The sequence below is a fragment of the Achroia grisella genome, unplaced genomic scaffold (assembly GCF_030625045.1).
Source record: "Achroia grisella isolate CSIRO2021 unplaced genomic scaffold, CSIRO_AGI_Agris_v1 utg558, whole genome shotgun sequence".
In the NCBI taxonomy this organism is placed as follows: domain Eukaryota; kingdom Metazoa; phylum Arthropoda; class Insecta; order Lepidoptera; family Pyralidae; genus Achroia; species Achroia grisella.
The window spans coordinates 526367-541088 of NW_026712938.1; positions in this window are offsets into that span (position 1 = coordinate 526367).

Genomic DNA, 14722 nt, shown 5'->3' on the forward strand with positions numbered 1-14722 from the left:
CATTTTTTTGTATTTTTTATTAGTTCTGGTTCATGAATTAACAATTACGAAAAAAACGTACTATCAAATTACTATAAATATTCATAAAATATATTTTTTAATCACATTATGAACAAAATATACTATGAGAATAGGAACCTATTATGGATCCTATGTTTCATTGTGTACAGTATAAATTATAATCTAACAGTCCCTGCTTGTAAACTCTATAAACCAATAATTCATGTAAAATTTTGTTTAAATTAAACAGATCTGTCTATTTATGATACGCACTACGTTTGTTTATTTTCACTGATAGTTTATTTTTTCTTGATTGGTTGATGCCCACCAGATGGCGTGTCTATAGGTAGTATTCCAGTAGTACCTACTGCACTGTATGGTTTCATTTCGTAACAGATATAAACATGGCACCCTCGTCGCTTACTACAAAATTAACACACGTTTCAACTTTAAATAGTTAACCAACGTAACAATAAAAACAATGCTGAGTATTTCCTAATTAAAGTGTTCACGATATAAATAAGAACTAATAACCATTTTATGTTATCTTTCCCTTTTTATTCTTATAGATCGCCCTTTCAAAATAAACAAACAAATAATTGTCCCTTTCTTTTACCAACGACCCTTCGAGAAATGATTAGCGGCCCTCTAGGGGTCACGACCCACAATTTAATAAACATTGCGTCAAATGCTTTCTTTTGATATTTGTTACAGCATTCATTGTGATTTATTCAAGATGAGACGTTGGAACGGACGAGCCATACTCACTACTCACACTGATCACGACTTCCGGATGAAGTCTAAACAATTGTCGCGAATGACGAAAACATCATTAAATTCCCGTACACTGTTAATGCAGTATAATTAAATATCATTGAGTAATCCTTAAGGACTCAACGATATTATTTTTAGAACTTATGCTATAATATATATTATTTTAAAACTTAAACTGAACAATTGCTTTATTATGTACGGGAATTTAATGAACTTATTATGATTTTGCCAATGTTATTAAAATTATAATACAGAAACTTCTTATATTAATTATAAAACAATAATAATAATATTGTCGTCGTAGTACGTCGTATTTATATTAATATGTGTACAGATCTACACTTTAAATTGTTATTCGTATAAATTATTTTAATAACTAATACGAATATCATTTTAATAAAGAAACAAATTCCTGGCTGGATCTGGCCGCTACCTCGGACAAAGAATTAGTCTAGCTATTCAAAGAGGGAACGCTGCCAGTATCTTCGGAACTTTGCCTAAAGGGACCCCTTTTAATAATATGTATATTTTAGTTATTGTATTATATTTTTTAAGCTTTTTAATTTTAGGTTGTAGTTGTATAATTAAGTTATGTAAATGATATAATTAGTTAATAACTTAGGTAAATAAAAATATGCCGAATGTCATAAAGTATATGCTCTATAAATGTCCTAGGATATAATTCCTTCTCGTTATAATAACTATTACAACAACACTCAATTTTTCTTTAAAAACAATTCATAAAATGTGTTTATAGATGGTTTTCATGCCACCAACCAGCATCACTAGTCGCTAAGTCACACCTAAGTATATACATACAAAACAAAATTTATTATCCTTTCAACAAATCACTGAAATTTGTTGAAAGTGAAAAGATAGAAATTATTAGAAGAAACATGGCTACACTTAGATCCCAAGAGAAGCTGCAAATTTTGTAAGTTTGGGATAATCTTCTTCAAAATGCATAGTATTAAAAATAATTTTCCATTTGAGAGGTACTGCATGGTAATGTCATAGCGATTATGGGTACATATAGTTCAACTTGAATGAATTCCGATCACGCCACTACTATATAATCACTAGAGTAATGACAAAGATATCTTATAACAAAAATACATGAACAATAAAATCAAATTAAAACTCTTTTTGAACTGAATCCAAAGGGGCGAAAGACATTAATTCAATAATTCTTTATTCTCAATTGATAGCATTAAATAATAAGAAACTGTTTTTGTTGTTAAAATGTTTCTTAGCTTCTTCCAAATAGGAAAACTTATGAACTATTATTCGTCACGGAAGAATAATTATAATAACCCTGGAAAATGCACACAGCACTATGTAGTCCCAAGATAAGCAGACCTTATGTTATAGGTGATAGGCAACTGATATACATTTTTTTGTAAATACAAACGTTAATATATGTATATAGAAAACACGCAGACCATTATAATCGATCATTAACAGAAATATTTGTATCTTGCGAGAAATCCAACCCACTTACATCGGAAGTAAGGCGGTGTACTAAACAGCTAGACCACAGAGGCCGCCTCTAGCACTAATATATACAAATAAATATAAATGTAGACATACACTTATATTTATTTCAAATTAATAGCTTATCACTAATATGCATATGAAAGTTAGTAGTTTGCCTGTCTCTTTGATTTTACATATCTCTAGCTGCACCGATTTTGTCGAAACTTTCACTCGCAGATAGCGAATGTTATAACATTCGCAGGAGTAACTTAAGCTACTTTTATTTTAGAACGATTATTTATTTTCGTAAATTAAATTCAGCACGAACGAATTTACAACTAACAGTTAGAGTATTATAAACTACAAATGAAAACGTAACCAATTCTTTTAGTATGTTTGTTATTAGATATCTTACTTCACACTGTATTAACTGTACATTAGTCTAATAGACTATTAAATCTATTTTTATTCCTATATTTGTTTCTATATTTATTTGAAAACATAGATGTATTAAATAAAAATAGTGTTTTCTTTTATAGCAGTCATACGACGTAGGTATGTGTATCACTTAAATAGCGTCCAAGCGTTGGAAATGTAGAGAAATATCAACGAACTGAAGAACAATGGAGTATTATGTGGTAATATTGGAAATATATTCCTCTGCTTATGCGTGGAAAAAGTATCTAAACAAATCGCGGCTTTGTAATATCCAGTGCAAGAATAAAACGATATGACATCTGACAGATATAAATACGATTAGAATATTTATAGTGTCTCCGAGCATGTATTTTAAAATGTCACTATATGAACGTAGGTATATACACACTTATGAATACCGTTACTTCTTTATAAACTAATTCAAACTTTAATTCAAGTTCTGCTTCGTGAAAATGTGTAAACTTTGCATATATATAATTTCCAAGTCCAACGATAAAGTTGCGTGCGACTGACATGAAGTTATTTATGGAGTCAAATTAATGAAACGGAAATTAATAAATTAATATCCATTCAATAGCGGTAATAACGTCATTTATAAAATAATTGATTTATATGTTCATTATTTTCTTATGTCACATTTAATTTTTATTATTTTGTAATTGAAATCTCCTCTTAAATATCATCTTGAACTTAATAAGGTACTATACAGAATCGTTCTTTCAATATATGTATATCTATCTATTTAAAAAGTTCTAATAATAGTCTCAATTACCATTATAATAGATTATATTAATTGAAAGTTAATAAAGAGAAAATATCAAATCGACACGTTTCTTTTATCTTATCCTGGTTCGGGACAGAAAGCACCGAGTCACTGACTGTGGCAAATATAAAAAGACACCCTACCTCTCCTCCGAAATATAGAAAATACAACTAAAAGGGGTGTAGACTAAGTTCTTGGTAGGTCTTTTAAAACGGATACATCCAAGGCTTCGAACAAGTAACTTGTCGGGGTCATAACCTGTTTGCGACCCCTCCCTGCGGGACCGCGATTGCAGCGACCGCGAGCCTCTCAGTGTACTCTAGTGACCCTCACTACGAACAATCAAAATGCCTCTCGTGCTCCTCTAATTATAATGAGCGATGCCTCTCTAATAACAAAATATTATAATAAAAGACTCGTAAATTTCGAATACATAATTCTGCGTATTTTATTGTTATCAGCGCAATGAAATTTTAACATTTAATAACTATGAATAGTAATAAGAAATATGAAGTAAGCAATGAGATAAAAGAGAACTATGAATAACTTAAAATAACAATTATTGAACTGACAATAAAACACCTTGTATAAAATATTTGAGTATATTCGTTATATAAATGTAGAGTAATATCAAATCATATAATAAGTCTAAAATAAGCAGACTTATATTTATAAAATTATAGTAGGTATCTTTTTTCGTTATCATTTGATATTACTATTTTTAACTCTAGAAAAACTTTAAAGTTAATATTGATCAGATAACTGATATTTACATTATTGGTTTCCGCACAACTAATGTCTTATAATTCCCATTAAGCCAGCTGCTTACCCTATAAGAAAAGGATATTAAACTATTGTGAAATACAGCGTTGGCCAGGCGGTCTAAAATAAATAAAAAAATATTTCTAGTTTTCCTTGTCATAGTCTGGAGCCTGGGATATTATTTGATTTGTTTCCAATATTGGCTCTGAATCCTGTGTATGAAGTACTAAAACTATTATTATTATTTACTTTACAGTTTATATATTTTACACATTTTTATCAATTCACTCTTTGAAATGTAATGTTTTTCTACGATGGCAATAAAAATAACAAGTTTTAATTTTAGTGTCATCTATACGTTTAAAACATAATTTCATCGACTTTCAGAGCACACATGTGTAAGGGGAGGGCATAAAATTTAAATTGGCTAGAATTGTCGATTTGAGTTTGTTTGCGTAGGGTATTTGATTTGTTGAAATGACGTCGGAGACGTGTTGTATTTATTGTGTGGTGCTCTGTGGGCTCATGGATATTGTTAAGGCTCACAATGCGAGTGCAGCGGGCCGTTGTGCCTTGTGAAATGTTGCACGACTACTTTTTTCGTCTGGATTCTATACTCACGATACTTGTTTTTTAGGCCGTGAGCCCGAGATGTACAGGTTTATCTGTTTAAAATTTATTAACATCGAGAAACAATTTAAAACCTTTCTTTATACGTCCCATGAACGATTCATGATGAATGGAAATATATGCCGTTTATAACTTTTTGTTTTATATTTCATATTTTTATGTATATAATTTATTTATATAGTATAATAAATGATCATATAATATGATATTAGCATTGTTTTTAAAAATATATTGATATAATTTTTGAAGCAATAACTCTCACTGAACCAGATCCCGATCCTGCTTATCTAGTATTTATATTCTTAGTTGATACTTGTTAGTTTTATGGTTGTAAGACTATGTAGTAGTATTTATTACTAGTTAATAAATTTCCCAAACCAACATATAGATGCTTACTGATTATATGCATCTGCTGTTGACGTTAAATAAGGCTAATACTAATTGGCTCTAACACAATTTCAAAGTTCCTTCCTAAAAGGTATATTAAAAAAGTCAAGAGAGAATTTAAGTTTTTAATGAAATCAGTATATCATTTCAAGATAGGCTATCAATAAACATTTAACAGGTTTTATAATAACTCGCATATATCAAATTAATTGGAGTAATATCTAAGTTACATTCATTGACGAATTCATTTTCATATAAATTGATGTAATTGTGTTTTTTATTATATCTTATGTATTTTTGTATATCTATTTTTAATTAAATTATTAAATTTAGTCTTAGTTAAAAACATTTAGAAAACAAAAGCTAACACATAGGAATATTGTATAAGAACAGGTGGCTATAAAATTGTAATTCGGGATCAAGCAGAAAATATTAAACATACCTACCTATATTACGAAACGTCATACGACTAGCTCGGTATTTATCGACGTACATTGCTGCGAGATATGGAAATATTACAAACATACATTTTACCACTGCTATCGATACTTTCTTAGAAAATTGTGTAAACCAATTATTCATATGGAATCTACTTTCTTAATTTCGTTTTATATGATTAATAGAAACACAGTATTGTCATATAAATTATTTCTAAATAGGACCACCGTTATCACCTAGGGGTATAAAAAATAGCTTACGAGTTATTCTCAGACATACCAAAAACGTCATAAAAATCGGTCAAGTCCAGTACTTCGATAACAAACATTGTGACACTAGATTTTTATATATTAGAGATATAAAATTCTGGATTGTCATTGTGGTATACAATTTTCATTATTAAACATATCAGTCGACTTGATACAAACTCTAAGTGTAAGGAAGTTAAACTTATGTACAAAATTATAACTAGTTCCTAATATTTGTATATTATTTATTGACAAATAAGAATTATTCATTTACGCGATAATTATAAATGTGTTCTATTCCGGATAATATTATGTAGGATCTGACATAAATCTGATCTGATTTAAAAAAAAATATTAATTTAATTCTTTTGATTTAATTCTTGCAGTGATTTATCAAGGAAGGTTATATAGTATCACATTATAATATATAAGAGCGGAGCTGCAATGAAACATGATGGAAAACTGGGCAAATTGTGACGCAGACGAAGTTGTGCCGATAGCTAGTTACAATAGAAATATAAGCAATTGAAATTCCCTTACAAGTTCCACTAATCGCAGGTACGCTCACGAGAATCGCCATTGTTTCCAATTCCCAAAAGTCCTTTCTTAGTATTTAAATATTTATACAATAATAACAAATTACATTAATTCTGGATATACAAGTTTTTATGTAGATACATTGTGCTTAAGTCAATGAAGTACGGACTTACATATCCGGATAAGAATTTTCAAAAATCCTGACATATATGTATTTATATATATAATTCGACTATGGCTAAGAACTCTAGTAGGTAATTTTTCTGGAAAATAAAAAAATAACTAAGTTATATAAATTATAGAATACTATTCAAAGCTAATCTATTTAAAAATATAATCAATTAAAAGTACTTACTTAGAATTATTTAACTGTATTTTAACTTAGAATTATTTAATTGTTTATATAATGCGCAATATATACACATCGTGTAATAAACCTGCAATAAAACATGAATAAAATGTAAAATAATTTATGAAAAAGCATAAAAACATAATTAATTACAAAACAAAAAGCTCTTAAAAGCTTTCCTTTTCAAACTCGGGTTGGGGTGGCGCCCCTCGGTTATTATACCTACCAAACTAAATTTCATTTTAGCTGTGCGAGTATTCGCCATTTTATATGCAAGAATACATACGAGCATATCGTAATATAGGTATATTTCCATGTACGTAAGATTTATGTCTAATTCTGTTGTAACAATTGCCTTAATTAAATATTTGTTTTGTGAAAACCATATACTACAAAATGTACTTCTCTTTAATTGATATCAATATAAATCAGATAAAATAATAAGAAGGGAACTCCCATGTGTGGGCGTCATGTGTGAATTACATGTGTCACTAGAACATACATAAATTAACTACATACTTACGTCAGTTACAGAAAGAAAATTACAATAAATACTTGTATTATTTAATCGAGCTGTGTAATTATATAATAAAGAAAGTATAAAAAGCAATATTGAAAAAAAATCTTCTACCATCTTCAGAGTTTGGTTTGGACTTGACATTTAGGAGTTACACGAGCTAGTCGTGGTTTAATTTTATTGAAAAGAGATCGACAGAAAATCTCAATATTTAATTTGGGAAATGTTTGTTTGAATTTTTTCAGTTGTAAATTGGAGTAAAATGAAGGAGCGTCCCGGCGCGGGACGGAGCGGAGAATAACACATGGGGTGCAGCGAAGGGTGCGGCGTGGCGCGGGGCGGCCCACTGAAAAGTGCGCGGGTGGGGCTGAACAAACTCGCGGGGACATACAACTCGAGATAATCACTTTTAATAATTTTATATCTTAGTTTTTTTTTTAATACTAATTTAATTATGTTAACCTTTAGAATGATCACGGTTCAACCGTGATCATTCTAAAGGTCATTCTAAAGTCCCTCAAATAAATAAGATCAGTTACAATCTAATATCTCTCTGATACAGTAAAAACTAGCAGCACTGAAATGGTTTATGAATACATAGTTAATCATAGTATCTATTTACAAAAAGAAATTATAAACCCCACTGGAACTAATCTTGCTGTTTTACATTCTAAAAATAATAATAGTTTTTATCGGAATATAACTTGAAAAACAATCACAGAACTAGTTGTTAACATACAATACATTACAGATAAGAGAGTGCGATAGAAAGTGTGTCACATTCACGTTCCAATGAAGACGCATCCGGTCGTAAATCTTACGTAAAATATTCACGATAAACTAAAAAAATGTTATAAATAAATAAGAAAGGCAGTATATTCTACCGGCTGCAGTTGATCGTCCCTTCAGCATGTACTCTCAAATAGGGGAACAAGCATTTTAGCATTACCCCCGTGCACAACTCTTCCCGCGGGGAGGGGGTGGGCCCACGGCGACGTAAAAATCAATATGCTGGAGTTGTTAAATCACGCTTATAAACGAGCACTCGTCTTCGTTTCATTTCTCAAATTACTCATGTACATGAGTTTAGTTGTCATTACCAAATGTTACCTAAATAGCGGAAAAATTATAAAACGCAGTCATTTTCATTCATTATACACATTTCATCTTTGTACTGTGTTTTAAAAATTATATGTCGGTATCAGGAACACATATCAGTAATAAATAATAATATACAAAAAAGAATTAAATAACAAATGGACACGTATTATAAATTATACTAAATGTAGATGTAAATTCGTATTTATAGCCGATTTGATAACATTAACAGCTTTACTTCGGATGTCCATTATCAGATAGCAGCAACCCTTTGATCTCATTAATCGAGGCGGGCGGAATTAATTAAAAAAGGTCAACTGCGATGTAGAAACAATGGCTTTCACAACCCTCGGCCACACCTATTCATAAAATAGATTTAACTAGAAGTTTTTTTTAATATCAATGGAAATAATATATATCAATAAATGATGTTCTACTTATATTACATTTTTTTATATATTTTAAGTTGTAATAAATAAATAAAATGAAAAATAGTTTGTTTATTATGGGTGTTTTATTTGCCGTTGAGTTAGCCCGACAAATAAATTCCCTCACCGCTGCTAACTCTCCAGTGTCGGCCAGCTTTGAATTCACGACCATTTGGTTGTAAGTCAGGGTAGTAAGGCACTAGTTCATGACCCTCAGGGAAAAAAACAGTTTCAACATTTTCCTGTTCTTATACCAAATAACATATATAATCAATTTATATATAATTCTTTTAAATAATACTAAAAGTACCTAATACGCAATAAAAATATTAGTATTTAGTAGGTACTATCATTTATTCTGCGGATCTAATACCTACTCCCGAGACAGTCCAAAGAGACAGAAAAGGTCTACTACATGTCCATCGCCCGGTACAATTTAGCAACATTTTTTTTATGAAATACTTTTAACGTAACGTAACAACGTAAGTTTAATATTATGTGTTCATAATGTCTTCCGAAAGCAGAAAACCTGTATTTATAAGAAAAAAAAATGGCCATTGGCTTCTATTTTCGCACTATTCAAATATTCTATATGAAGGCTTATGTGAGCCTATAGATGTGTTTATATAGTCACCAAGCATGAATTAAAATTAGATTACTTACTATAATACAACAACTACCTACGTTGTACCAACACATTTAAGTTACTAAGCAGAGAATGTTTATTTTTATAATTTAAGAACTTAGTAAGATAGTTAAAAAACCAACCAACATGTCGTCTAAACATATTATGGATTTTATTAACTTACATTCTTTAGTTTCATGTACGTAGCCAGGGCGGTACACTGGCAACGTACCTAAAAATGCTAGTGAACCGCCCTGGCTTCGTACGGCCATTATAAATCTTTTAATATCACAGCTTTCTGTAATATAATGTAACTAGTTAATATAATTTAGTAATAAATTAAAAAATTAAAGACAATGTAAATTGTTATGAATAAATAATTGAAATGGAATGAAAATACATACGAGTATAAATCTTCCTGCTAAAACCTGCATTAAAATCCGTTACGTACTTTAAAAATAGTTCTTTAGGATACAGACAACGGCCACCGTTGTCTGTATCCTAAACTAAACTTTATTTTGTACTATGTAAAGATGTAATTATTTCTTGTGGAATATATGTATATATATACTTATAAAAACCATCTAATAAGAATTTCATCATAGAATGATACTTGGATTCTAATTAGGGTCAAATAAGTATAAAAAAAATTCAATATAAAAAATCTGTGTGATTACATACGTGTGATTTTAGAATGATCGAGTTTTAATTTTTTAAATCATATATGAATTATTACGTACTCATCAATGCATAATTGAAATCAGTTTTTCGGACCCTGAACTATTACTGGTTAGCAGGAAATAAAGAGAAGTCGTTTTCCCGGACGTCTATGGCAATGATTATAAAAAGGCGAATTTTTGTTTAAAATTCTTCTTTTTTTCAGTGTTTATCCAGTTCATCCATATTTCAGTGTGTATGTTTTTCCTTGTAGTTTACTATGCTATATTTTCTTCTTAACTGCAGTTTAATTGTAGGTATGATTACATGGCAATAAGTACTTATTAAAAAGATAATTGAATACTGTTCTAACTAACTACCCATAAACTTACCACGAAATGTTATGAAATGTTTTCGTCTTAAAAAAATCAATTTGTTTTCAACAAATTTAACGCAGACTATTTTTAATTACTATAAACATTTGAGGACCTTTTCGAGTCTGCCATTGTTCTTGATTGGCAGTTTGTATCCATATCCATGTAATCATGCTTCAGTATCTCATTGACACTCTCATAAACGTAAGCTAGTATTTTCAAATCAAGGAAAACTTCATTTGCTGTAAGTTCGCAGTTTTAGGAAATACAATCTCACAATGCATGATCTAGTAGTTGACTTTTCTTGCTACGTCCATCCAGCTCCAGTACATTAGTCACAAAACTTGGCTATAACATAAATCTACATAATCGCAATAAAGTTGTAATAACTTTTGTTAATTATTTTTACAAATAATACACAACTATTTACAAATAATAACTTATTACTTATACAATATAATTTACATATAAGTTGATCAAAATAAGGATAACAGATTCATATCTAACGTAGTGTATGGCAAAAAATAACAGGTCGTTTAATTCACATGACATCTATATCCACGCTTACTTCTTTTCTATCTTCATTATTTTATATCTAGAGAAAACCTAATCCAACACAACTCTCTTATAATACGGCTCACGTTCATGTAGATTTTTGACTTCTCCATCAAACGGCGTAAAATGTATCTGAACATAATAGCTTGTCTGAGCCCCTCACAGTATTTAAATTTTTCACTTCCTTTTTGAACTGATTATCTGTTTTCAATTAACTGGAAATGTTTATAGTTAATTGAACAAAATCATTATACCTAATGTCTTATCATTTAAATAAATATTAATATCAAATATTAATTAATGCAACTTATAATTGGATCACTAATAAAACAAAATGTCGGTATAAAGGTACGTGGGAGTACCGTAGCACATAAGCATCCACAGCAATTATGCGTCTAACACAAAATTAATATGCAAGGGTACATAATTAATTCAAATTATTATACACACCCTGCTTCACAAAAACACGAGAGCACGGGAGAAGGAATATTTTATACATACACAGAGTGAGTATGTGTAAACAAGCTACGTCAATAACATAACTGATATACATACATACACACGGTACAGGCGCGTTCGTTTTGATCAAACTTACGATTGCCTTCCTGCTTTTATATGAATACACACATGAGAAATTTTATTGTCGAGCCTTAATAGAGTTAGATAATGACGAAGGTCTAATAATAATACTTCTATATTGTTTTTATTTGTGCCTAATCAGATTTGAGTACATAGCAATTGATGCTTGTATACATCCATAAGTTCAATGAAAATTTCGATTAGGCAACATTAAGATATTTAATAATAATATAAGACATTTAGTTTAATAAATTCTTTAATATTCAACATTCAGTAGATATGTAGTTATTACATGAGTGTTGTTTGTGCAAAAATATTTCCATCTTCCTTTTTATTAATTCAGCTGAAAAGGAAAGTTTCTACAATATATGTTATTATCGCGATAAAACATGAAATAGTTACCTAAAAGTAAAAAGTAATATTACTTGTCCCGTTAAAGTGGGTCACCCCCTCACCCCTGTACACCCCGTACCTCATTCCCTAACTCCGTCTCTCGTCCGCCTCGCGACTGTCCCCACTCCCCCCACACCACCCCCCAACATTCATTGTGCCGCAATATATTTCTTTTTATGTGCAAACAGAAAAGTCATTTATTTAAATTTTCTCACGAATTCGCATCGCAATTTTATTTTATTATATTATCTGTATCGCATTTAGAGTGCTCCGCGTGTACCATAACATCGCTTTATCAGTACCTTATATGGTATTCGCGAAGAATTGAATACTTACAAAGTACAGACGTGATTAGTATTTTATATTCATTTGAATGTACTATGAAAAAAATATGAAGAACACTTTTAAGGTAAGGTAAGGTCTTTGCAACGTAAGTGCCAACGTTATGTCAATATTTGCAGAAATCTGTCTTTCTACTATTTACGTCACGCTGATGTTCCAAAATAATTAAGTACGAAGCTCAACGTGGAGTAACATTTAAACTAAATTGTATCGCAAAGATCACACATTTCCGAACTAAATCCTAGAGAAAGTTTGTCTGGACTACACAACACAATCGTTTCCAATTATTTATTTGTACCGAGATAAACTGATGTTAAATGTGTTTATTTAATCTGTATTACCTGTAGGCAATGTAATTGATAACAGTGGCCATACATGCAATCTTTACCACAATTAGAGAAATTAACTGAAAAATTACCTATATGTGTAGGTGTAATCAATGCCTTATTTAGAACATTCTGACTATTCCAGATTAAATCAAGTTCATAATTTTTATTTGGAGGACGTTAAATACAATTTATATAAATAAAAAAACATATTTTATGCTATCTATTTAACAGTGGGCATAATTTATAACATAAAATTAGATCAAATACTATTATTTTTTATTTAGTTAACTGATAAATGTGCCCTATAACCCATAATTGGCAAATGTAACAATAACATTTTATAAAAATAGTAGTAGTGTGTAATATTATCTTATCTGTGATAGTAGTAATAAAAAAATTTGAGGCCCTTTATAATCGATATTTTAAATCAAAACCAGAAGATATGCAATAGTACACAAAAAAATCTAATTAAAATTTAAAAAACGTCAAAGCATCTGTAAGAGTTTTGCAAAAAAGATTACTACCTAGTCTTGCCATAAATATTGTTACAAGGAGAAATCTTTATTTTTTTTCTATTCCTTATAACATTTATTATGGTAATGTGTATTATTTTAAACAATAACATAGAAACATTGAAAATATATAAAGCTTATTCGAAATAATCTCAATTGGCTACAATACAGTCTTTTATACGTTAAGGCCAGTTATCAATAGAAGCACGCGCTCTTTCCATGGGAAAATTATTCACTCCTGTAGCCAATATTATTAGGATTGCTTTAGGGTCTCCAAATTATTATAGCATTAAGAGTAAGCCATACTCTATAAAATTTAGCATATCCAGCGAATTAAGATCGGGAGTGGATGACGGTCAGTCTTCAACTTTGATGAAAATCAGAACGTTCGTTCCAACCAAGCTTAGGTAGATCGAGCTTTATGAAACACGGCATCTTGCTGAAAGGACTATTCTTGATTATGGAACATGGTGTTGACTTAACCATCTTAAGCAAGATCTTGATATACTTGTGCCGGTGTTTTGATACCTATTTCATAAAAATATAGCTTAGTTACTCCTTCACCCCCCACCAAACTATTACTGAAGTGGAATAATTTCCACCTTGTGTACAAGACACTTATGTTGACTTATTGGGAAGCTTCTTTAGATCTTTGAGCATGGTTATTCTGTCTGTTAAAATATTGCACAATTATAAAAAACACCTCATACGTAAAAAAAAATCTGTGACCTCCTTTTGTGTACCGCTTAAGAAGTTGTTTTGATTTCTCCATCCTATTCTTTTTTAAATTATCAATTAAGTAATGACCTTGCATCTCTTATAGACTGCAAGTCATATGTCATCTTTTAAAATATGCGACATGGTTGTATGAGCTACTAATATAATAGCCCGGTACCCAAAGGTTCGACTAATACTACAAATACCAAACTGATGGAGAGTTTCAAAAATTGTATTATTCGCTTCGGTTCACTCGCCGCCGAATTTTAATATCACAAAAATATTAGACAACATTTGGCGCGAAAATAAGAAAATACAATGAACAATTATAAAAGAATGGAGAGAAAAATTAAATTATAAAAGATTCCAAATTCAAATATAATATTTTGATTATTTGTAACATAATGTTACGATTTCCCCACTTTTAAAAAATTAATAAAAACTAGAAAACTGCTAATGTCAACACAAACCGCCGGAGCCTATTTTTTTTATATTCTTTTCTATTGAAAAGAATAAAAAAAAAGTTATATTGTATTTATGACAACACTAAGTATACACAACGATAATGGAGTAATTAATTGACTTAGGACGAGAAAAAACTTATCTAGACTAACTAACTAACTGTATTTCTAAATTTAAAATATCCTTCTAGATTATCTACCGCTAACCGAGCAACTTTTATTACAAACGAGATTCGCCCTTTAGCGCTTAACTGCGAATCGATGCCTCGACACGTGTCTCTACCGTAGCACATCTCGTAGCGTTCCGCGTAGAAGTCATGCTTGTATATCTAT